The 27,095-nt window shown below is 38.8% G+C and overlaps 1 protein-coding gene across 1 annotated transcript in view; it reads right to left on the reverse strand.

The window, feature by feature from the left end:
- stag1a (stromal antigen 1a) overlaps positions 1-24,618 on the reverse strand; it is a 47,029-nt gene extending 22,411 nt beyond the window's left edge. Inside the window, exon 1 of the mRNA XM_053335067.1 lies at positions 24,488-24,618. The gene's annotated coding sequence lies outside the window, so the exon portion shown is untranslated. The remainder of the gene's footprint in view (positions 1-24,487) is intronic.
- Positions 24,619-27,095: the final 2,477 nt, after the last annotated feature.

Raw genomic sequence — 27,095 nt, forward strand, 5'->3', positions numbered from 1 at the left:
TAACTATCTGCGGAGTGACTTCATCATCTCTGTGTGTATGTGTGTGTGTGTGTGTCTCTACTTAAGAGCAAGACAGAGAGACAACGAGCGAGCATCTAAGAACCACTTAACATGCATGACATGTTCTCTGGGAGGCAGGCCGACGTTGCTATAGCAACCGGTATGGGTCATAAGCCCGGCGGTGAAGGCATATTTGATTGGTTGAGTGGAGGCAGGAGGGACCAAACTGAGCAGAAGGGGAGGGAGGGAGGGGGGGGGGGGGGGGGTAAGCAGAACAGAAACGGGACCGGTTACGGATCCAATCAGTGCTTTGTAAAAATCAGAGTCTCACAGAGTTTCACAGGATTGTTTCAAGACCCACTTTTTCCTCTTCTTCTCTCTTTAACGTTCAAACACACTCATCACAAAAGTAGCTAAAATGAGCCGGACGATTCATCATTCAGTCAAATTTGTGATAAACTTTACAACAAACCCTCACCTCAAAAAAAAAAAAAAGGTATACCGGTAATGACATAATCCATTTATGGGTAAAAGTGAATTGTTGAATGTAATGACTGTGGTGACGTAACAAAAAAACAGTCCTCCTGGAAAAGTTCAACCTGCCTCAACAACATTGTCTACCAAACGCTGGATCGACCAGAGACTGCTGTTAGATTATTAGCACTGTGAATGCTACTTATTATAAAGCACTGTGCAGTAGTTTCTATGGTTTCTGATGAACCTACAAACTCACTAATTCATGACTCAAACTGGTTTTAATTGTCAGACCTGAAACAACAAAAGACAGGTTTGAATTAGAGCTGTCATGATTACTTGATTAGTTGTTTGACCAAAAAGACAAAGTCAAAACTTTTTTGATAATCAAATAACCTTTTTTAACATTTACTGGTTTCAGCTTCTCAAATGTGACATTTTAATGCTTTTCTTTCTCATATGTGGTAGTAAACTGAACATCTTTGGGTTTTGGACTGTTGGTTGGACAAAACGAGACATCCTGAACATGTCACCTTTGAGTCTTGACAAGAATTTTCACTATTTAGCTGTTGCGGCTCATAAATTATAGAATGATCTGCCGCTGCACATCTTCTCTGTCTGTTTTTAAATCTCTTCTCCTTGACCTTAGACACCTTGTAAGACATTGACTTTATATGATTTGATTATTTTTACTCATGTTATGTGTCTTTTAATTTATTTTATTTGTATTTTATATGTAATTGTATGCCTTGTGAACCTTTAAGTATTTTATTTATTCTACTGTACAGCACTTTGGTCCACTGTAGTTGTTTTAAAGTGCTTAACAAATAAAGTTTGATTGGATTGGATGTTTACTGACATTTTAGAAGACAAAACAATTAATTGAGAAAATAATTGGCAGGTTAATTAATAATTACAACACCTAGAACACTTACTGTACATGGTCGTAGTGAGATGGGCAAAAATGTGGGGGGAAAACAGCAGCCATTAAATTAATTTCAACAAAACCTCGACAGAGCACACAAAGTTGAGAAAAAGACCATTCAGAAATCCTTTATCCTTTCCTCACAATATAAACCTTCAAACTCTACTCTATCTATTACTGAAATCTGCCTCTGTACCCTCAAAACAACACACCGCCTCCAAAACTGTTTTTTAATGCTATTCAGTGTTTAGTCTGAGGGCCCAGTAGACGCTTAATACCTCTGCTGAAGGTGCCACCACAAGTGAATTAATGATGGTGGAGGCGACACAGGAAGATGAAAACAACAACAACCCAAAAACAAATCTCAATCCAAATGCTAATGCTGAAATACATGTTGCCATTATTCTGTGATCTTGTGAAGCACTTCTGTCATCAATCTACTTGGAGATGCTAATGAGTGAACAGAAAAGAGAATGACTTCAGGTATAATGAATACATGACAACCTGATAATGTGTGACACATCCGTTTAGAGATGCAGCGTTGCCGCGACAATGTGTGAATTATTCCTACTCAAAAGCAATAAATCCTTTCCAATGCCTGAGGCTTTTGTGTTGAGACACCTTGACGGCATAAAGGCATACATTTGGTTTTACAAAAAGAAAAAGAAAAAAAAAAACACAGTTTCACTAAAGCCACTGTCTTTTCACAGTGACCTGAAGCTGTTGAGCTGTGGAAGAGAGGCTGAAAATAGTCACTTTAGAATTATATGGCTTCATTGTTTCAAAGCAAAAAAATAGAGAACAAACACTAGATCTCATCAGCTCTATTAGGGTCAATGATGTAATGCAACCCAGTGTCAATTGGTGTAACCAGTATTTTTTCATAAAAATCTGATTATATACAGGAAAATAAATGTGAACTAAAATGTGGAATATAAATAACCCACTTTTGCAATGCACAACACTATGTTATGTAACAAATTTTACATAATTTGTCAAAACTTTTTTTGGAAAAATGGTTGTTTTTAAGATATGTCATGCTCAATATTGACAAAATGCTTTAAAATTTCAATGTAGAAATACTCCAAAAATGTTCCTTTTCATTTTACGTCTTAAAATGAAGTAATTATTTGTATAAGTACACTTAAATACACTGTAGGTGGATGAAATATTTAATATTTATCATTCTTTTGTGGTTATATCATTTGACATTTTCAGGAACATTCAGTCTTACTTTAGGTAAATGGTCAATGACATAAAACCAACAAAAACACTAAATATACATTTTAACAAACCTGATGCTGATTTTAAAACTATTTTTAAGATACTTTTGAATTGCTCATCTTGCCAAACCTTATTTGACCCATTTACAGAAACGTCTCCATCATTATGAGATCAATAAAGATGAATCTCACCACAGTGTAAAGCATGTACTGTGTGTTGTTTCAGTAAAGGGACTTCTCTCTCTCCTCATAACCCCCCCCCTCCTCCTCCTCCTTTACAGGGTCAGTCACAGTACAGCGCCACTACAGCTGGTAATGATTCAGCTACACTTGTCACAGTGACACTTTGGGTGAAGTGGATGCCAGCAGCCATGAGGGCTCAACACTTTCACTACCACCACCACCATACGCATGTTTCAACAACACAGCAAATATGATAATAATGTGAAGCACCTCTCTATAAACACTGAGCTCCACTTTCCATTTAATTGATTTAATGTTTTAATGGCCCTCAAAGAGGATTTTAATAGGTGATAACAGTGAGGTGATTATTGCTTTCCTGCATTGGGCTCAGTAAGAAAGAGCTTGTGATGCAAATATTTTCATGAACACACACACAGACACACACAGACACACAGACACACACACACACACACACACACACACACACACACACACACCTTCTTGCCGTCGTGGTCCCCACTGGCTGATCCTTCTGACAACTATAACCTGTGCTGCATCTGATTTAATTGGCCATTATCTCTACACACAGAGTCTACTAAGCCCATGTTTCTAACACTGTGAGGTACACTTGTGAGGCACTCAAGACAGAAAATCATAAGACTGGATTTCACAACTAATAGCACCAAGAGGGAAAAGGGCATTAGCAAAGAAAGAAAAAAAAAAGACTTTCAAAAAAAAAGGGTGCAGTTGCTCAGATACAATACATATCTAATGCTCTGCCGTCAATAAAGCCGATGAAGGCTCGCTTGCTATTTCTGTCTCTGCAGTCAATAGTTCAGCATATGAGAAAAAGTGGTGAGTAAAGCAGAGTATTAACACTTCCCACTAAGACCACGCATGACAGCAATATGTTCATGTATTAAACGGGATTTGGATGCAGGAAAACGCAGGCGAGGAATTCAACATAAATAGGAAACACGAAGAATGAACAGAATGGAGAATAACCCAGAAGAAAATGTAATCCTTATGTCATTTGTAGCTAATTGAAATAACTTGTTAGACTAGTAAGAGTTCCTCAATTTGCTTTGCTTTAATAATCCACTTACTCAGACGTGTGGAGCAATGATTTAAGCTTTTGAGTCCTATACCTGAAACTTTAAAAATCAGGGTTTTCCTCACCATTGGAAGACAAAGTATTTTTTCACAGCACTCGAGATGAAGAAACAGAAAAAAAAAGAAACATGCTGAGAGTCTCTGCTGTGTTTTGGTGTCATTTACGGTCGCTGTGTTTCAGTCCTCTGCTGTCTTGTGTTTGGAGGTTCATCTTTTCTAAACCTCACTCACCATTTTCATGTCGGGAATATTATTTCTTTTACTGACACTTCAGATTGGTTTCCAGGGAGATATTATTGAGTGACTTTACTGTTGCTCCTCTAGAAACAATATTTAGTTATATCTAAAATGTAAATCAATTCTAATCCTGTTCTGAATTCATTCTTTTTTTAAATAATAACTCAAAAAAGACTAAGAGTATGAAGCAGACTGATAAGAGTATGGAAGAGAAAGATAAAATCCTAAGCCATCCCTACAGCTAGTTAGTGGCTTCACTCTGACTTCAGGAGGAAATTCAAATCCCTTCACCATCAGCCTCTTTTTATGAATGTTATTGTGTGATTATTACTTTTTATGGCACACACAAAACATGGATGACTTCAAAAGGATGACTTCAGACCACAGAGCTTATGTGTCTGTTTGACTTCTTCATGCTAATGTCGGAGTGTACTGAAACACTTTCTTTGATTCAAAAAATAGGGATCATTAAAAAATCCTTGGTATATTCATACATATTCATTTAAAGTATAAATACTTTCTTATTGATTTGTTGGAATTTGATTCATCCACTACATGATTAGACATTCTTTCTGATGGCAAAATGTGTTTGAATAGTAAAAAGAATTCAGAAAAATGTAAGTGGAAAACAAAGAAAAAAAAACAAATTAATTCAACTAATTATTTCATAAGTCCCTACATGAGCTCACACAAAGCTCAAAGTAAGCTGCTGATGAAAGCATAAAGGAAACACTAAACAAACTCCATGCAAGGACACTGTTAGGAATTCTTATCAATTTCAATACAAATGCAGGAAAACACACATGACAGTAGTAGAAAGCACCTAAAATCTGCTCAGGAACTTAAAACTGACAGAGCACAAGTGTAATATGTGATTCATGGTTGGGAAGGAAAACCCAATTATTTTCACATGCCATTATTTCTGCCTGGCAGACGGCATGCACAGTAGGCTACTTTGGGGGGGGGGGGACGTCAACACAAAGCCTATTGCTCACATTACAGTGAGCTGCAAACAACTATTATTTTCATTTTCTATTGATCAAGTGTAAAAATGCCCATCTCAGTTTTCAGATTTACAGTAACAGAGAACCATCGAAACTGGCTCATATTCACATTTGAGAAGCAGAATCGCTGGAGTTTTGGCAGAATAGCTTCGAGAATGGCTTCAAACATTCATCAGTTATCAAAATAGTTGCTGATCTATTATTTGTTCCAGCTGTACATTGGCAAAAAAAAATATAACAGTTTTATCTTATTAAAATGAAAACTCCTTAAAAACAGATGGCTTACATCCCAGTTAGAGCCACTCTCAGGGTGAAATGTGAGCGCTCTCAGATGTAACAAACACAAATTTCTCCACAAATGGACTCGATCGTTTCAAGAGCCAAAAAAAAAGGCCAATAATTATGATACAACGATCATCTGCGGTTTCCACTCGCTCTAGGAAGCCCGGGAGCTCTAGGAAAGCTTGGGGAAGAGCGCGGACACACTGAGAGATCAAGAACCTTTTTTCTTGATGGGTTTCCACATGACAGTGTTATTACCTGTTTTAGCCAAGCGGTCACAGAGATACACCACAGTTACTGAAGCAGAAAGAGCCCAATGTTTCCAGCCTCAAACTCAAAACTAAAGATTTGAATGCAGCTAAGCTACATCTCTACTTTATGCATTCAACCACAATACAGTGCATCATTACCTCCGATGCTCAACGTATAGAAACCTTTTACTCTTGAAAGTCTCTTTAAGTAAAGTGCCCAGTCACATACAGAAAACAACACAAGTGCATGTAGACCGTGTGCCCTCAACATCATCTCAACTTTTCAAAACAGATAAACAGAAAGATGCACAGCTCCTGCAGAGCCCCAACAGACTGGCAAAAGCTAAAGCTGCTTAACTTTCTCCTATCGACTCTCTATAGCCACTTACTGGCTGAACTGATGTAACATGGAGCTCAAACCCAAGGGGAGTTGTTGTGTGTGTGTGTGTGTGTGTGTTGTGTGTGTGTGTCAAGTGGTCACACACCAATCTGACATGCTTAATCATTAAAAACTGATCAAATAGCAGCCTATTGCACAGCGCTCGTCTTTACAAGGTTGGTTTCTGTAGCAACACACCAAGTTCAGACCTAAAATGAAGTTGTTTTTCAATAGCCATTTACCACTAATTATCACTATTATTATTATTAACATTTATCTACACGCTTCTGGCACTGTGGGAAATTTGACCCAAATCAGTCTGAGCCATTATTTGTAACTGTAAACTTTGCTGCATATCTGCTTTCCCCCCTGGCACACTGTAGTCTCCTCAATGTACATTTACCACCACGATTTATGACAGTGTTAAGATGTTGTAAGCAGCGAGAGGCAGAGAGAGAGAGAGAGAGGAGTTAGGTTTGTCGCTGACGAATACTCGAGCGGTGTTAAGAGGTGAGCGCCGGGGTGGATGAGATGATACCGGATGGATTTAAATGAATCCAGTTAACTTGAATCCTGGTTGACCCATCGGCCTCGGGGATCATCCCTGTGACTGGAAAACAAGACGGTCAATCCTACAAGCATCAGGTCACAACGGCGCAGTGTCCTGAATCACCAAGAACTCTGTTAATACCTCACACGGTGGTTTGTTTCCTATGACTACATGTGTAATGTTTGGAAGTGTTACTGAATCGTAAAGAAAACCAGTTCTCAAGCAGAGTGTGAATAAAAACAGATTGATGCCGTCTATCAGGACTGACTGAGCTGGTTTCCTGCAAATGCCAGAAGGGCGAGCCCTTAAAATAACACAAGAATGTGTGCTATTGTCTAAACCAGCTGGTTAGCTGTCATAAAGCCCTGCAGACATCTACAGTCAGTATGTGAATGTGAAGTATATCACAGTAGCTCAAAGTAAGATAAATACACTGCTTTATGTGCAGCTTTGAGCTTTGAGCCACAATCACTGTTTATTCTTACCTCTCTTCTTTTATTACACTTTGTTGACTCTTTGTGAGAGTTTGCAACATGAATAAAGTTTAGCACAGAGATGAAACAAGACAGAGACTTGAACTGATTAGTGGACTGAGTTTTCATTATCGATTCATTCATGGAAGACATTAATTAAGCTCATTCATATAAAAAGAAAGCAGCAAAATAAATATGTTTAGGGTTTTAGACTGTTGGTCAGACAAAAAGCAACTGGAGGACATGAGCTTGAGCTGCAGGTAAGTACAATGTGCATTTTTCCCTCATATTTAACAGACCAAATGACTAATGAAGAAAATGAAGCTGTAATTTATTGTAATTATATTATGACTGTTGTGTCCAGCCATCTGGTGTATTTTAATCCCCACTCACATTATGAGTGCAACATATGTTTATTTTAAGTAAATGTATCACTTTTCTCAAATGCAATACAATAACTGAGCTGAATGCCAACATGAGAATGACAATATGTTCACAATAATGCTGATGCAGGTCATGTTTATCATGCTCACCATCTTAATTTAACATTTAATAATGAATAATTATGTGGTCATAAACACCAAGTATTACAAACCTTACAGTCTGTGTACAGAGAGCATAGAGACACACTGTTATCATGGTTTAAAAGTACTAATTGTATCTTTAACTATTCAATACTCAGCTCTAGTCATGGGCAAGTGAGTAATAGTGTGAGTAAAGTTAAATATCTGGCTGGCTACTGTCCATTAAATACATCAAGCAGCCTAACAAAGATGTGTCTTTGTCAGTGAAAGGATTTTAAATCAATCTAGTTCATGTGCACAAAAATGTTGGAAATAAGACAGCAGTAAATCTTCTTCTGTGTCTCCCACTAAAATATTTTTTTTTTAAACTGGCAACCTCAAAAGGTGCATGTTTTTCTGAGAGCTACACTCAAATCATTTATTAAAAAAAAGTTATGAAATAAACTGTCCAAGGTCACTGGTTGCCTGTAAATATCAGAGAAAAGATGTAAGCTGTTATAAAAATATAATTAAGGAAGAGTCACTCGCAGGCTTAGCAGCAAACTGACATATGATGCCCATCTATAATTAAATATAATAGTATAGTGGCTGCAATCGCAAACCACTGGAGGAAAACTGGTAAAATGTGAGGATCTCCTCTGTTCCACAAAACAGTCTGGCGGGTGGCCAGCATCCACTCACTTTAACTCTAAATAAACTACTCAGCTTTAACATCCAGACCTATGAGAGCCGCGCAACAGTATGATTAGTAAAACATGTCAACTTTAAATATTTCAGCCATGCAAGACGGTTTCTACTCGTCCTGCAGAGCCCAAGCAATATTTTGACTAAAAGTGCATCAGCCAGGAGGAGCCCTGCTGGATCAGATAGAGTAGTGCTTATTCTACAGACTGGCATATTATTGCAACAGAGCGGCTGTTTCACTATTCAGATCTGCAAAATACATCAGAGGAGAGGGGGAAGAGAAAAAAAAAACATAACGAGGGATAAGTACTGATGGAAAAATGTGAGCATCTTTCAGTTGTGTGCAGCATCACATTCTCAAAAAAAAAGTGTATTTCTTAAAAAAAGGTCAGTATTTACTTTTGAGATTCTGCTATTCACTCGTTCAGGAAGTGGAGCAGCTACAGTGAGTAACTATATAAAAGATCATCATTGTGATAAAAGCTTTAACAGTACACAGTTCACATGCAGCCAGACCTGCCAGCATTTATCTGTTAGTGTGCAGAAAGGTGCAGTGGTGGAACAGGAGATGTCTTATTCATACTGCCATGTGTGAGAAGAAAATTGAGGGAACTGAAATGTTTGAGTGTTTTTTTTCATGATCATGAATACACACAATACAAGTCCTGTCCAAGTCCTATTAGGTGAAGACCAAACCCAAAAACTCTAAAGAATAAAATCAGACCAAACTACTGAATAAAAACTGAGGTGTGATAATATTTGTTAGTTTTACACCAATTATGAGATGATGCATTTCCAGAGCAGAATGGACTGGTTCAAGTCAAACATGAGACTTTGCCAAACGTGTCACTTTGATTAATGATATTTCAGCGGTGACTGTCACCAGTACTTAAAGTCCTCCTCCACTCAAAAATGTGTTTTTCTACTTGTTCCCACAGTAGGATGTTTGAGCTTCACTGTGTAGAATAATGTATGTGAAGACTGTTTTTACATTCATCTGCTGAAAGTGGAAAGTTTCTCTACTCATTAATAATCCAATTTTAAGAAGTGGGCCAAAGAGCATGATTTGTGATATCTTGAATAGTTAGGAAGCCAATTCTGGACCAATATTTAAGCATCCAGTGCACAAACACTGAGAATGGACTTTACAGCAGTTAAACTTGTGATATCAAATATACTTGCATATCTACATATTTATTCAAGAATACTTAATGAGGGAGAAAGAGAAGATAACTTCTGTGGAATAAACAACATAATGAGACACAACTCATTATTAAAAGTAGAGTATTTTATATGCATCCTCAAACATATCTGGAGGGGATCTGTAAGTGTTGCTCAGAATTTGATCTGCTGGTTTTTTTTTAATTTAGAAAAGAGGACAAATTAAGTTTCAGTCTCTGTTGAGTTTCAATTTCATGCTCGCCCACATCTATGCGCTTTCTTTCTCTTTCTCTCTCTCTCTCTTGATACATTTTAAACTAAATACCATCATTTTAATCAGGTAGTAAAATGTTTCTGTATGTGTGAGATGAGGGGATGAAGCAAAGAGCAGGCAACCAGTTTTTGAACAAGTACCTACACCCACAAATAAACTGCAGCTTGTAATGTGCTATGTGTCTTTAACTCCACATAGTTACACACACTGTGAATCGGCACTTAAAGTAACCAGGCTACGGTTGGCTTTCAGTCACATGATTTCTTAAACTTCATGTGAATGAGCAATCTGATGTCTGCATAGGGGATTATATAATTTCCCCTGCTAGTGTTTTGGCCATGTAACGATAGCCATAACCAGGTTTTATAAGAGGCTGTTTTAAAGTGAGTGTGACTTTCAGACCCGGGGAAAGCATCAGAGCAACTGACTGAAAGCAGAACTAACTATGCAGAGCAGTGCCTTCATATATTTAAAATAGTAATAATTACAAGTCTGACAAAAACACAATCCCTGGCTCTGACACTAACACAAGTTAACCTGCAGACGCCCAAATGAGTCATTTTCCACCTCTGTACATTTGACTATTTGTTAAATTAAGACACTCTAAACTTTGTCTGCCTGTCCTCTCACTGCACCATCAGTTTACTCCAGCACATACATACAGTACAAACGCACAATAAAAGTCAAGACAGTAGCCTCTTCTATCACAATACATTTAAAATAAAACAACATACTTCCATCATAAGGTCGGGGGAAGGGCAGAAATCTTGATTATTGCACTTTTCTGTGTGTATATGACGATTTACAGAAACCAGGTTACTACTGTGGATGTGAACATGTTCTCTGATCACCTGCACAACCTTTCTTCTCTGGAGCAAATGTAAACATATGCGCTGTATAAACTGTATGTGAGAAAATCGCTTCAGGCAGTTAGTACTGGCATTAGAGAGCAGACAGAAGCAGTCAGGTAAGAAATATCAAGGCAGACAGATGCAAACAAAACAGACACCGAATTCCCCCAAAAAGGAACAGAAACAGAAAAACTTCACATGCTGCACCAATAACCAAATAATATGCGACTCAATTACAGATGTTAAATAAAAAATCACCAATCACAGTTTCACGATTCTTATACATTAATATATTTCACAATCCCACAGGTAGTTAAATTTACATTAGCGTGTTTGTTTTGAAGAGAGAGTGTAAGACAACTACATCAAGGTTTCTGTAAAAGAGGGTTTCAGGCTAAAAGTGAACAATAAAAATGAAAATAAACAATCTGTGACAAGATGAGCTTTGATTGGACCGTAATGACTTTTTGATAGTTGATTTCTAATGTTTAAAATATAGTATTTTTTTTTTTATTAATATAAGATTAAGATGACATTTATTGATCTCCTAGGGATTGTTGTAGTTTTAGTAAAAATGAAAGAAATTGTGAGTATCTCCGATGCAGGTGTTATTAATTACAGAAATGCAATTAATTGGATCCCATGGTATTGTGCTCATGTTAAATAAGTCTATTTACCTACTGCACCTAATGTTTACTCAACACAGATGACATGAAGCAACAGGATGTAAATGCTTGTGTTGAAGCCCTTGAGGGAATTACACATAATTTTAGTTGAGAGCTTTAAAACAGCGTAATGCTCCTTTTCCTGCTGCTTTGTCGTTGGTTTGCACTGCACTGGAAGCCCAACTCATAACTCACCGCTACTTCACTGATTGTGACACTTATTATAATTCCCTACCAACTCAACCTTTCATTAAATAACTTCCCACCCAAGTCATGTTTTTTTTTTTTAACTTAGTTAATACTTTGTGTTTCACCTTCAACTGGAGCAGCTGAATTGTGATCTCAAAGATGCTGCATTAAGACTGAGGTGTTGAATCCTTTGGCATTGACTTTTCCAGATTCATCCTCTTGAACAACCCTCTGGTCATTCTTTATGTATCCAACACCCTCCCACTCTGACAATTTAAGATGTTTTGGCGAACACATCTCTTCAAAGTTGGGCTCCTCAGCCATTGCCAGAACATTTCATGTCTCCCTGAGCTAATATAACCCGCCTTAAAACATAAATAAGTAGAGTGGCTCTTATGACAGCATGTGTAACTAGGCGTACCTGAACTTGCTGCAGCACTGCATTTCAACCCGGAGCATCAGGTTTGTTTTGGTTGTATTTCCACCTGCAGTCTGCCTATAGCACCTATTTGCTTCTTCTTCTTCTTCTTTTTTTAAACACAGCTGTCTAGTTTTGTTTAATTCTCTCACATTACAACCAAAAATGATGTACCAAAGTGTTTTTGAGAGTGAGAAAAAGTGCGGCCGAGAGTCAAAATTGTTAATCTCTGCGTCCTTACATACGAGCAGTGCCTTCTCTCTCACATGGGGCTCAATGTACTAGTTTTTTAGGGGCTTTTTGTTACAAGAAATGAAGTCTTATCAGGCACAGAAAGAGCAGAGTAGAGCAGAGTAGAGCAGACCTCCAGTTTGGTCTGATGATGCATTTAATCGAGCACCTGCCAGCTCGAATTAAAATGGAAATAAAGTGATGTAAGCAGCAGCACCAGCACAACCAAAAGATGAAAAAAAATAATTGAAATGAATGCCCTTCACTTCTGCCTAGTTAAAACTGAGACGAGGCAAAAAAAACTGGTGATGGGTAATTAATTATCTTCGCTATTGCTTCATCTTCCATGCTGAGTGTTGAACAGCTCTTCGGTGAATTGGAGTCGCCGTGTTTCAGACGGTCGACTCTGCTAACATCATCCTGCTGTCCCAAATTCATTTTTTCTCCTCTCGTCGCTCTACGAATGATGAAACACTAAATTTGTTAATGGCTAGAAGAGATCGGAGGATATGTCATTGCTAATTTTGAGGTGTTTGAGCAACCAAGAGGGGAGGGGGGAAATAATGACCATTAACAAACTTGTGGAAATATTTTTTGGAGCCACAGAGCAGAAGAGTTTATAGAGAAGTCTTTCTGAAAGAGTACAATCCTCTAAAAGTAGTATTTGTTTACTCTGGACTGTTTGTTTGTTTCAGGTCTTTTATGATAGTCGTCTGTTGCCCATTATAGCTCACTATCAGTTCAGCAGAGAATGTTAATTAAAGCCCTAATGATCCTTTGACCATCGTCATCGTAATGGTCAATTTCACTTGGGGTGACAAATTGAAAGTGTGATAAAATGTTTCCAACCTCCTGATGATTTTTCTCCCCTTCTAGTGAGTGCGAAATTTACATTTATTGTCCACAGTGATATAAAAATGAGTTACAATCCAAGCTATGGTAGATCAGTAGAGAAGCCTTGGAGAAAAGTGCCTCAGCTCTCAGTTGCACCTGATGCAAGTGCTACAAGGCTTACAGTAGGTGTGTGAAGTAATATACAAGTGCAGAGCAGAAGATAAATAAAGAGTCAAGTCGTGACTTTTAATCTAATTTGAAATAAAAGGCAGCAAAGATTTAAAAAAAAATCAACTAAACGACAACAAAGAATGAGTCTTTTAAAAAAAAACACAGCGAGCTCTCAACTCTCCAAAAAACCAAACCGGACTGAAAGCCAACCAGAGCCTGACTAGTGCACTTGAACCACAATCCGTCCCTCCGGGGGCCGCAGCCACGAGCTGAGCCACCAAGAAAATAATTGCACTTTATCATGGTGCCAGCCTCTGTACATATTGAGACCAAAGACCTACGGCCTTAAACGTAATGCGGAACAGCCTTCGGGCCCGACTGTGGCCGTCTGGTTTAACCAGATTATGATTATGTCACACGGGAGATTACCCGTCCAACACAAGAAAGTCACAGACACAGAGTCATGTTCCTGCACACTCACACACACACACGCACACACACACACGCACAGCCATCTGTTACTGCCACAAACTACTGTACACTTATTCTCTGCAGCACACAAAGCCTGATCTTAGCAAAGAGGAGAGGAGAAGAGAGAGGAGAGGAGTGGAGGGATGCTGTGTAAACTACACTAACTGATAAGATCTCTGCTGAAAAATAGATATTCCCCCCAATCTCCCCCCTCCCCTCCTATCTCTTGAGAGTCACCTTTGTGAATAAAGGGATAAATAGTTAAAAAATAAAAAGGGGCAAGGCTATGGAGCAGTGAAAGAAAAAGAGACAAGGCAATGTTTCTCCCCCTCTGTGTGTGTGTGTGTGTGTGTGTGTGTGTGTGTGTGTGCAATGGCTGCCTGCTTGGCTGCAGCTGACGCAAAATGGAGCCACGAGTACGAGGAGAGGTAAGGGGAAGGGGGGTGTGGGGGTGACAGCAGCAGGGGGGGGGGGGAGCAGAGTATGGGAGGGGGGGGGGAATAGAAAAAGAAAAGAGACTCATTTGTTCTTCTCTCATCTGTCTGGGCTTCGTCTCTCACCTTGGCCCAGATTTTCAGTTTGCCTCAGATTCACTTCTAATAAAAAGGGGCGACGGGGCAGGGGACACACACGCACACACACAAACACACACACCCCTTGGCGGAGGCCATTAGTCCTCACACCCATTATTACCTCCTAATGATCTAGCGGCACGTCGAAGATTTCACAGGAGCGGAAGAAGGCTGCTAATCTGAGCTGGCAGATGTCAAAGCAGAAAAAAAAGAGAAAAAAAAAATAGTGTTACGTGGCAATAATGTACAGGCCCGACTACACTATAAACTGCAGGTGAGGGAATCAGAAGAAGAAGCTGGTGAGCTTTGACTGAAGCAGATGGCAGATTTAAAAACTGTGCTTCGAGTAGGTAGTATATGCAAATCCCAGCCAGGTGTCTGGCACAAACAGAGAGAAGAAGAAAAAGAGAGAAAGAAACATTCAGCATTCATAGAAAGAGAGAGAGAGAAAGAGAAAGAGAGAGTGGTACATTCAATAATGATTTGAGAGGAAACTATCCTGCTGAGGGACATACAGGCTTTATCTACAGGGAGCTAAATGATTGTTTTAGACAACAAAGAAATGACTACTACAGAGTGATGCTGAGACTAATGTAATCAAGCAATTAGTCCAATTAATGAGTATCTTGACTGGACCTACCAAATTAGAGCTTCAATGATTGGTCAATAATTCAGTCGAGAAAATATCAATTGCCAGCTATTTTGATCTTTTGATTTTTTTTTTTTCTTAACACCTATTTTTGCTCATTCATACATGATAGTAAACTGGTTGTCTTTGGATTTTGGACTCAAACAAAAGAAAACATCTCAATACTCCACCTTGGACTGTGAGACATGTTTCACTATTTTTATAGACACAAAAATGCATAGAGAAAAAAAATCAAGTAAATAAACAACCGTTAGTTTTAGCCTTATCCAATTAAAAAGGTTCAAATGCCAAAGTTGCATTCATGCCACGTGAATAACTTTAAATTTAGCATGTGTTGTCATTATTACTACTGACAGTTTGATAATGCAAGACAATAGCTATAGACAATGGCGAGATAATGAAAATAACTGTTACTTCACAGTCTCCCTATTAAACAGCTTTCTCCTGAAGATCTTTGACCATTTGTAGTGGTTACTCGGCCCGGCTGAGCTGCAGAATACAGAGCGAGAGAATGGGACAAATACTCTTAACTCAACTGAATGAATCCCAAGTGGCATATGAACATTCACTACAAGTGATATGTAAATTAAACTGTTGTGAATCACAAGTACTGTAAGATACAATATGGTACCATAATCATATAATAACAGTTGTATAGTGTTTGTAAAACAATCAGCCACATTGCATTGCCCAAGCTGTGTAACTGTTGACCTTATTAAGCAGACTGGGTATCGGCAATGATGTGACAAATCCATATTATGTACAGTTTCTTTGTCAATGGTGTTTCCACTAAACTGGCCCCATGTTAGGCTGAACTATAAAGCCAAAGAGCGTTCCACTTAAAATATTTATTTCTATATATTTATTCTCTTTACATTGTGCTGATAGCTGGGAGCTGTAGTCGCTGGAGTCAGCTGCTGTGAACACTGTTCAATTGATGTTAAGTTTCCAACCTCGACTACAATTGTCAACAGTGTGAGGAAGCCCTCTGTTGTGGGTTTTGTCTGATAATGTTTGACTGTTTGGTTTACATGAGGATAATGCTGTTAAGATAATAAAGCAGTCAAGCTGGGAATAAGAAGAGAAGGGTTTACGGGCAAATAATCGGTCGATTCGGAAGCTGCGGCCGGAGAAGCCGCTTAATCCCCGACGCACAGGACGACGGAGCAGATGGGCTCCGAGCAACTACAAACACAAACTACTGTTAGTCAACAAAAGCAAAGCAACGTGGCATTACTGATTAGGAACATCAAGCCCGTCACATCCCAACTTGTGGGAGATCTCGATGGGATTCAGCAGAAATTAATGGAAAATGTACACCAGATGATTTTGTCCCAGCATGAAACCAATCAACCATGACTCAAATACATGTAAAATTCAAAAAGCCATCAACTTTCATTATTAATCTTCTTTGCAGACACTGGTTTTGGAGGCTATAGTGATTACTTTTGTACACTGTAAAAACGGTTTACATGGTGTTTTGTGTCCATAGCCAGCAAAAAAAAAAAAACAATTTAGCAAATTTTCACTTTCCAGATAGATTTTTGTCAGCAAATCTATCCAACAGCTCGCTTTGCTGACATTTTTGTCCTTTTGTGACCACTTCATCTCCACTCTGTACAGCCAGAGAATTGACTCGGAGCAGGCCAGTGAATCAATATTAAGTAAGAGCGTGCACAAATAGCACGGACCGCTGAGACTGAGACACACACACACACACAGCCAAAGCCGATGCTGTAGAGGTGGTATTTGCTGTTGCTTGAAGCTGGTTGTTAACCTTGCCCCTATAAATGACACCTAGAGGATTTGTGGGTCTGGTCTGCTGCCAAATTTAGATTAGGAGTCCGGTATCTCCTGAGCTAGAATGAAATTTTTTCCAATTTTTTTCCCCCAAACACCAACCCTTAAAGGACTCTATAAGCAGGATATCTATTGCCTTTGAAACCGGAGGCAACAACGTGATCAATAATGTATCATAAGCTCTTATTTTCGTTCATAAAATATGGGGCTGCAACTCCTGGAGGGGAAAAGATGTATGATTCACATCTTTCAATCACCATTTATGTAAATCCAGAACTTTTACATGACTGCCGTGCTGTTGGCTGATGCTCCAAAAGAAATTCTTTCCACTGTAGAACGAGGAAACTGACAAAATGTACAACATGCGACTCCAGATACGAAACAATTTCTCTTTTAATACGTGTGGGCCCTTGGGGGGGAGGGGGGGGGGGCATATTTCTCGTGTGTTGTCAGCTAACTGTCTACCTTATAAAAATGTGAATGTACAGAGAGCTGTGTCTGCTCTTACACACACACACACACACACACAAAGAGAGACTGAGTGTTCATACAATCTTAAACTCTCCTCAGCATTCAATGTGAGTGAAGTGCTGGTGGCAGTCTTTTCTCTGAGTCGTCTGTTGAGGCTTTTAATAAGGTGGTGTTCCAGTCTACAAAGCGCTCCCTACTTTACAGCAAAGATGTAAACATTAACTGCTGTCAAGAGTCAACAGAGCAGGCAGTCCAAACACAGGTGAGGAGCAACACATCCTAATCGATGGGGCTCATTTCGCACATCATTTCAAACTAATGTGAGCTGCTCAGCTAAAAAACTAACATTGAATCCCTGATGTATGCAGGATGATATCAGCAATGACTTCACTCCTTCATATCACCTGTACTGTAACTGCACTGCTTTGGCTTTTGAACCTGATGTTTCTCAAGTGATGGAAATAACAATACAGTAGTTTTCTCCCATTATATTACCAGTAAGTAAGTGCAGTAGTATATATAATTACACGAGTGTGACCAAAGTGAAAAGACACCAAATTAACACCTAAATGACGTTAACCCCATTGAGAGTGATTACCGCTCGATTATTTTGGGATTTCCGTGGATTTACATCTCATTGTTGAAGCTTTGACTGTTACTGAATTCATAATGAACGCTGAATTTAGATCAAATCAAACGCTGACACAAACTACTGTCTGTCTGGCTGAGGTTTACGACTCCAGTGTGAACAGGCAGAAAGTACTCGAGTCCTTTACTTCTGCAGACGTAGCAACACTTTAACATACAAATACTACGTTAAATGTCACTGGGAAACCACACAGGACGAGGGAGCGCGTTGTATGCGTTCAATCCACGCAGACTCTGACCTGCGTTGAGCGTCTCATCTACAGAACCGACCGTCTGTCCACAGCTGCTGACCAGCGGCCGGCTAACCTGCCTCCACCAGACTGACCGAAAGCAGACATTTACGCCGTTAACTAGTTCAAAACACATATATCAGGATATATGTGTGAGTTAGACCAGTTCTCAAAGTAGGGTCAAAGGATCCCCAGAAAAAAGGGGAATCATGTATTTCCACTATAATTCAACTAACACAATAACAGAATGTACCATGGCTTTGGTTATGAGTTTCATACACTTTCTGCAATAAAACATCTAAAGGCAAAGATCTTATCAAATGGGGGTCAATGGTCTAATTTGTGTCAGTTCACTTGATGTGAAAAGGTTTAAGAAGCACTGATTTTAACAACTGTCTGCAGATCACGCTTCGCTAAACATGACAGAAATAGACTCAGAGCATAAAAGAAAAGCAGGTGGTCTCGGTGAGACTCGCATCACTCATGCGTGTCTCGGAGTCAGGGTGGATTGACACATTTAATCAAATAAAAATGAATCTGCTCACACGAATCACGGATGTCAAAAACTCTCCTAAAAACACTTTATATATGTGAACTGGTGGTTAGAGTCCAGCATTTGAAATGAACAGAAAACGCTGCAAAATATAAATGGACAACAGAAATAAAATGTGAAGAAGAATCCCTTTCAGTAATCATATTTTATGTTTAACTTGTCAGAAGAAATTTACTGCAGTAGCTGGTTTTAATGGCCCACATACCACAGCCAGTTTAAACTCTTAATCATCCATCATATTGTATTAGCATATGTTCAACATATAAAACCTTCATCATCAATGTAACTAGTAACTACAGCTGCAAACTCTTATTTTGTACATTTTCACTCTAGTGTAAATTCTCAAGTGCCAGAGCTTGAAAATATTCAGTACAGAGTCAGATCGACTTAATTTGGAGGCTTTGCTTAAAAAAACAACTGCAGGCTTGTGTTAAGTTCACTGCTGTATATTCTGCATGTAGGCAAGCTAAGATCCACTTAGGCACTAAGTTATTCATAATACAGGTAGTGGGCAGAAAGAGAAAAGCTGTTTCGACTTTAAGAAGTAAAGCCTTGTATTGTTTTCGCACTCTTAACTCTTTCGAAAACTAGATAGCCTCTGCCAGCAGACTCACTTGTGTGTCAGCTGCAGGTAAAAGCAGCCCCGCTCAGCCTAGCAACCGCTGAGCCATGAAGGAACACTGGGGAGGGATCGTAAACCTCCAAAACACACATCTACTCATGTGACACGACGCACCTCTCGTCTCATTACTGTTCAACCTGACAGCTGAGCGGCATCACTTTCACAAATGAGCTCAGGAGGAGTGAATCTGCTTCCTTCATGAGACTGGAAATCGAGTCAGCTGACCTATCATTATATCAACCTCTGACAACATGCAATTTTCTTTTTCAATCAGCCCCGACAACTTCAACAGTCTCAGCTTAGTAATATTTTGCTGTGTGATTGCTCTGGTCATGCAGAAAACGGCTGCGAAGCAAAAGCTAGCATGTATAATCGTTTAGAGGAGACATTCTAGTGGAATAGCCACAAATCTCTGTTATTGATATGTTTGTAGATGTCTACAGGGACAAACTTACAAGCCAAAACACAAGCTGTGGTCACCAGCTGCTTCTGTCTGTAACATTGTTTTTTTTTTCTTTTTGGTTCAAGTTAAAGAAAAATCTGTATACCAAATATTTCAAGGTTTGTTTTATATGCTTCCAGCCTGAACAGCACAAAAAAAGACTCCCTGAGCAGATTATTGATAATAGCTTGTGCATGTTGTTTAATATGCTTACAGTGAATACCTCTGTGAATACTGAATTAACACTGGAACAATTTATGCTGTCATATTGTATAAAAACAGTGACAATGGTGTTATATATCATTGCCCCCATATGCCCCGTTCTCAATGTTAATGCAATTTACTTCTTAGCCAGGAGCTCTTCACGCTTTGGCATCTGGCCACAGTTAATCCCAATAAGCTGTGCAGGACATTTCCAAAACAATCAATTTTTAGCTTAATGGTGCCTGAGCTTTCTGTGTTAAGTGGCATGACATTAAATAGGTCAAAACCAATAAGCTGCATCACTCTTAATGTCTGTGCAATGAGGCAGCAGTGAAATAATGTTGTGCATGTGTAGTAAAATAAGCTATAAAACTCATTCAAGTTAACATCCTCAATCATTTTTAGTTGTATCACTCAGGAGTCAGGATAGACTGATCCACAAGCTTAAAGTTTCTTCTTTCCCAGGCTTGACTTGACCTGACCTGACCTGCCCGGAGAGTGACAGTCAACAGTAAACGCAGCCAACTAACTCGACAGGAAGCCACAACACAAGGAAATGCTTGCAGCCAGAGGGTGAAAAGTATTTGAGGAATCATAAACACTGGTCCTGCATACTGACATGACTGCAATTCAGAGCTTTTTTTTCAATAATCAAATAACTGCAATGGAGCTACATCATCAAGTGTTGAGCGTATATTCTTGTGTAATTGTATCACATAATATGCAGCAGACTGACTACACCATCCTGCAAAGTCATTTTAGGGAAAACTACTCAGATTGCTGCCATATACTATTATTTTAATGAATGTAATTATGGAGAAAACTCTTATTTAGAGTGCTTCTCTCTTCTGTTTCATTGATAAAAGATGTGTTATATGTTGAATATTGTATTAAACTAAAGAGATAAATGGATTAATGAGGGCAGATGGCAGTATTATTTGATTTCTCTTTGCTAGTCTTTCCTTCTGTGCTGAAAAACCACCAAAAAGGACTGGATGGATATGAAGCGCCAGATATTGTTCTTCCTATAACCAACATCTTGAATCAAGGTTACTGTGCAATGAGCTCTGACAAATGTCAAATCCATTACATAATCTCCTGAGCTGTGTCATTATAAGCATATGGCTCTAACAAAAAGCACACCGCCGTTGAGCTGTGACGGCCTCTGGCTCGGTAACTATAAATCTGCTTATACTAGCATTTAGAATATAAAACTACATCGAAACCAATGCTTTTTTAAATACCTAAATGTAAAAAATTCAACTTATTAAGTAAAAGGAATGAAAAGATGTGTAGTTTGCTTTAAAAAAAAGAAAAGAAAAAACCTGTATTTACAACAAATGACATTCTGTGTGTACACTACTAATAAGAACCAATATGTGAGTCTCAGTCTTTTATTACTGTGTTCACTAGGCTGCTATTGGAAAAGCCAGGGCAATGGGCCAAGCAATTCAAGGGAAAGAGGAAGGAGGAGGGATCATTCACCATTTCTGTTAACCCCTTAATGTTATCTTAAGATTTTAAACTATGACATGAATTCAAGAAGCATGTCATTGTTGTTATCACTGTATTAAAAATGTTTAACAAGTGCAAAATATGCCACTGAATGGTGTTTCATACTGTTCTTATTACTGAGCTTGAGGCGAGCACAGACTAGTACATAACTGAATATTTATCACTGTATTCCTCAAACAGAAATAAAAACTGTGTGGGAATTCAAAGACTGTGAGACGGTGAGATAAACATCATTTAACAGTGTTTTGTGCATGGAGGGTTTCTTTAATAAAAGCTGAAACGCAGCTGTTTCTAAAGCATTTCTGTGCTGTTGGACATCAGCACTGCTACATACTTCCCTACTAACATAGATGTATCAGAGCCAATTGATTGAGAGCCCATTTAACTGTGTCTTAATGTTGGATGCCTGCGATTAAACTCTAATTATGTTTTTAAGCGAGTCCAAGCAACAGAGCGACTAAAAAAAATACCCTATGTGGTTTCTACGCTGATACAGTCTGCAATACAACCTGACTGCTACAAGCTCTACAATAAAAACATGAGGCTTTAAGTGAGTCATCACACAGAATAGGGACGAAGGTCACTGTATGTGTGAGTGCAGATATTATCAGTTAACTATTGTTTACAACACGTGGGAAATCTGACATTTACCACATTTGAGAGTAACTATTGTAAATTACAGCATTTGGGTTCAGATCTAATGTCTCATTAGGGACACATTTTTGTGCACTGATGTTAATGAACACACTACTTCAGCAGGATTTTTTAAAAGAAATTCACTAAGAGGGTTTCCACTAGGGCTGGGCGATATGGACAAAATCAAAAATCACGATATTTTAGACCAAATACTTCGATATCAATATTGTAACAATATTGTAGAGATGGCTGTTGGTGCTTTCACTAAATATTTACACTATGACATTTTTGATAAATAATCATCAGTAATGTGGACAATGACAAAGTGGGTAAAAGGTACAAAACAGAACAGCTAGAACAGTCTGGTAAGAAAATCATATATTTAACTGTAATGCAGCATTTAAAACCAGGAGAAGACAACTCTGGTGACATATTGCGATATCATGATATCCAAAATCTAAGACGATATCTAGTCTCATACCACGATATCGATATATCAATATATTGCCCAGCCCTACTGAATTGGGATAGGATTATGAAATAAATACAAAAAATACTAAAGCTATGAAATCAGCAGAAAGTGTTGCTATCAGCAAGCTTTAGTTTGGCATTTGATTAGTGATGAGTGTTTCATTACAATTGCAGCTTCTTTAAAGAAGTTGTATTCTTCATTAAATGCATTTCCTGCCATGTACTGTTCACATTTGTACAATCTTACAAATACAAGTTTGACTTAAGAGTACATTTTAGTGAAGGGACAGCTCTCTTTGGCCAGGCCTTCCCAAATAAATTAAATATTTCAGAAAAACTGGTTGACATTTAATGATACTGTATGTTGGACCCAAAGAAAATACAGCAGGGCTTGCTGTAATAATCAAATCCAATACACTGTTGGACTTGGCCAGCTGCAGCAGGAAGGAAAAATATATATTTACACATCCACTTCCAGTTTATATATCTGGAGTGAAGCCACTAATGTTAGCTGTAATCAGATTAGGTGTTTTAATATAAGACTTTATTCTAATCCTGAGGGAATGGGTTGGTTTGTGTGTAATGAGAGCAGGAAAAGCATGTTGGAGCAGGAGTTGTAAATTTTGGTAAATCATAAATAGACTAAACATTACAGGTAATTTAAAAGAACTGTTCCCTCACATAGAAATATAGACATGCTACATTTCACATGTGCTGTCAGAATATGCTCATGGAGATGTTTAGAATTCAAAATGTGCTTTAAAAAAGAAGTATTTTAGGCATCCATGTATTTCAAACATCTCCAAACTATCTACATTTGGTTCAACGTCATGTGTAAACCCCGTTCCCCAAATTGTAATGTGTATTGATGAAGTTGTTCTGCAGGCAGGAGATGAATGAAATGTGATTTGTGCTTTATGGGGTGGAAACACTGACTGATGATAAGACAAGTTGGCAGGCAGGCAAGCAAGCGGGCTGCAGATAGCAATCCAAGACAGATTGGATGAAGCATCACATGGCTGACAGTAAACAAAAGCAGTTATGCAACAATGTGAGATTTCATGCACACTGCCAGGAGGCACTCTGACCCACTATCAACAACCCCCCAACACAGTGCTTGGAAAGGGGAGGGGACGGGCCAGGACTGAGGGAACACCGTGTAAACCTGTAGGGCTGACTGGTGGAGCCCATCCCCCTTAATGTGACTCATGTTTCCCCGCTCAGTGTTGCCTGCTTCCCGCACAGAAGGGGGCGGGAAGAGGAAGAGAAGAAGCGCCACAATAATAACATTGTTAAAAAAAATAAATTAAAAAAAAAACATGGCACAGGGCAAATCACCACGTTTTTTAAAAAGAAAAAAGAAAGCTGTCATTCATGAAACACGCAACCTGTTTATTATCCTTGTAAAAAAAAAAAAGTCACAGCTACTCTTAAAACTTGAAGACACAGAGAGAGAGAGAAAAAGAGAGAAAGCTGAGAGGGGGGATGCTGGTGTTGACAGGAGGAGAGGGGGGAGAGGAAAAAGTAGCAACTCAGACCACATATTGTAACATATCTTGAGTGTGCAGAAAGAAAAATTGGGTCTTTTGATGGCAGGAAAAAGACAAAAAAAAAGAAAAAAACCAACAACAATGTGGCGTTTGTGTGGATGACAAACCCAAAGCAGAGAAAGCACCGTGCAGCAGGAGGGCAACACTGTACAATCATAACACGGCTGTGCAAATGAGAGAAAGGTGATGCTCTGATTCCTGCCTTGCAAAGAGCAAGAAAACACGTCACACAGCATGGCTCTTTATTTGTTGACAAGCCAAACTCCAGCGCCGGGTGGAAATTTGGTGGCGAACAAGGCCAGCGCTGCGGCAACCACTTGCCCTTCTCGCAAGTTGCCTTGCCGAAAAAATTTGAGAGGGCTAGCTCGCAAGCTAATGGCTCCGCTAGGCTATATAATGTAACTGAGGAAGAGAGAGAAAGCACATTCACCTCCGTTAGCCCGCTAGCGCCCATCCCCCCATCCAACCAGTCTTCCCTGTCTGTGTCCACCATCTTTAATCTGTGCTCCGTCTCCCTTCCCACCGCACAAAACACGACAAAAACACAAGACACTCACCTCTCACGACCATCCCCGAATCGATTACCACCTTCCGAAATAATAAATCGATTTTCGTTATAATATCGTGGGTATTTTAATATTGAAAATTGGCCGTGCGAGTGGAACCGCGCCTTGAGAGAAGAGCAGCAATCCTAAACCGCCATCTGGTGGTATTTTCCTCTCTGTGATGCAGCGGGAGCGGCGCAGCCTCAGACCGAGACACAGCTGCCCCCTGGCGGACACAGAGAGCCACAGCGGGCACGCGCCTCGGGGGGCGGGGGGGGCATGGGAAGGGAGGGACCACAAGACCCCGCCAGCACATCACTAGCGGGGACGCGCACAGGGGGGAACAGAGAGACCCCCCCCCTCTTCCTCTCTCCTTCCTCTTCCTCCTATTTCTCTTTCAGGTCAATTAATATTTTGGCAAGACTTTCTGCTTAAAAAACAACAAACATCCAAAGCACTAAGATAAGATAATATATTCCTTTATTAGTCCCACAATAGGGAAATATGCAGTATTACAGAAGCAATTGGACAGTAAAAATAGAAGATCAGTAAGAAAGAATAAGAGTAATAAATAAGTGGGGAAAAAACAATAACAATAATAGTAGAAATATATAATAAAATAATAACAATAATATTTTTTACATTATTTACAATACAACAGTAATACTGGTATTGAGTGGTAATATACCAGAGATGATATTGTTATGGCTCAGATTAAAGTGAAGAATAAATATATGTATATATTTTACAGTTGAATTGAAATTAGTCCTATGCATAAAATACTGATATTGCACAGCATTAAACAACAAATAAATACTTTATTCCACTTCAGTAAGTATGATTCAACATATAGTACAACTACAATGATTTAAAATTCATGACAAAATCCTAAGTAGTATAAAAGATAAATATATATCACACTCACTGGCCTCTTCATTAGATACACCTGTGCAATCTAATTAAATTCAATACAACAGCTCTATTATAAATTCTACATTTATGAAGCTTATACATTTTCAGTTTTTGTTAACATTGTCAGGAAGGTAACAATTCTGCTTTATGTTTATTATTGAGGTCGTAGTGGGTGATGGTGATGTATTAAGGTGTATTATATTGAGTGGTGTTCCTAATATTTTGTCCACTCCATTAACTTACATTAGGGGGGCAAAATATTGGGCGCATCAGTCAATATAATACACCCTAATACACCACCACCACTTAGTACAACCCCAATAATAAACAAAAAACAGAATGATCACTTTTTGACAATTTCTATGAGAGCTGAAAATGTATACACTTCATAAAAATATAATTTATTTAGATTGCACAGGTGTACCTAATGACTGTATACAGCCTATAAAGGGCCCCAAATCATTTGTTGGTTTATCAATTAATCATTTAGTCTGTGAAATGTCAAAACTTAGTGAAAAATGCAAGTCACATATTCCCAGAAATGTCATGTTTTGTCCAAACATCACTCCAACACCCAAATACATTTTATTTTCTGTCATATATGACAAAGAAAAGCAGTAAAACCTCACATGAGAGTTCTTAAGACTAGCAAATGTTCTGCATTTTTGCATCAATCAATTATGAAAATAGTTGCAGATTAATGTTCTTTTCATCAACTAACTGATTAATAAACTAATCATTGCAGCTCACAACTCACTTAAAACCACATTTCTGCATTCTTGAGTAAAGAATTGTTTAAAAGTAAGAGTTACACTGCTTGCTAGCCCATGATGACCTTTGACCTGTGGTTGTGTTTGAGCATTGCTCCTCCTCTCTCTCTTCTCTCCTCTTCTCTGTCTGAAATACAGAGAGAAAAATAAAGAGTCAGCATGTGAATCTGGCCAAACTCCCTTCACATTTATCTCCATGAGGTTCCAGGGCTGGAATTGGACATACATAAATTCAATTACAGAGCCTGGACATGCTCACATTACTCACTCCTGCTCACTCCTGCTCATTATGGCCTGATAATACCAGAAAGAGAGTGATGGGGACTGACAGGGAAAGCAGTGACTTCAGTTAATTATCTTAGTCCCACTTGAGAGTATTTAAGTGGATATCAAACACTTGCAGTAGGTTGTGTGTGTTTTTGAGTGCATAAAACGCACCTCCAATGCATCATAGAAATAGTTAATGCACATGTACACTCAAAGACACAGCACACGCACACACATACACACATATATCAGGCCTTGGTTACTTTTGGGGACATTACATAGACTTATATTCATTTCCTGCTGACTTACCCTAACCCTAACCTTAAAAACTGACCCAAAATCAGCTTTTTACAAACTGGGGACACAGATTTTGTCCCCAGTTAGACAAGCAGCCCCTAATTAACTGGTCCTAAGCCTGAAATTTGTTCCCAAAAGTAGCCTATGACAGAGCATACACACACACACATACACACACAGATGTAATGGGTAATGGGCACATTGTTTGTTTGCCATAGCAACAGCACGACTTGCCGGTAAAAGCTTCAGCCAGATCGTCCCCTCGAGGGTTATTTTATACACACAGACACACTCACACACAAATATTCAGACATTATTATCCTCTAATGTTTGGTGTAACGAGGTGCTCCATAGGTGTGGGTGCTACATCAGCT

The sequence above is a fragment of the Scomber japonicus genome, chromosome 16 (assembly GCF_027409825.1).
Source record: "Scomber japonicus isolate fScoJap1 chromosome 16, fScoJap1.pri, whole genome shotgun sequence".
In the NCBI taxonomy this organism is placed as follows: domain Eukaryota; kingdom Metazoa; phylum Chordata; class Actinopteri; order Scombriformes; family Scombridae; genus Scomber; species Scomber japonicus.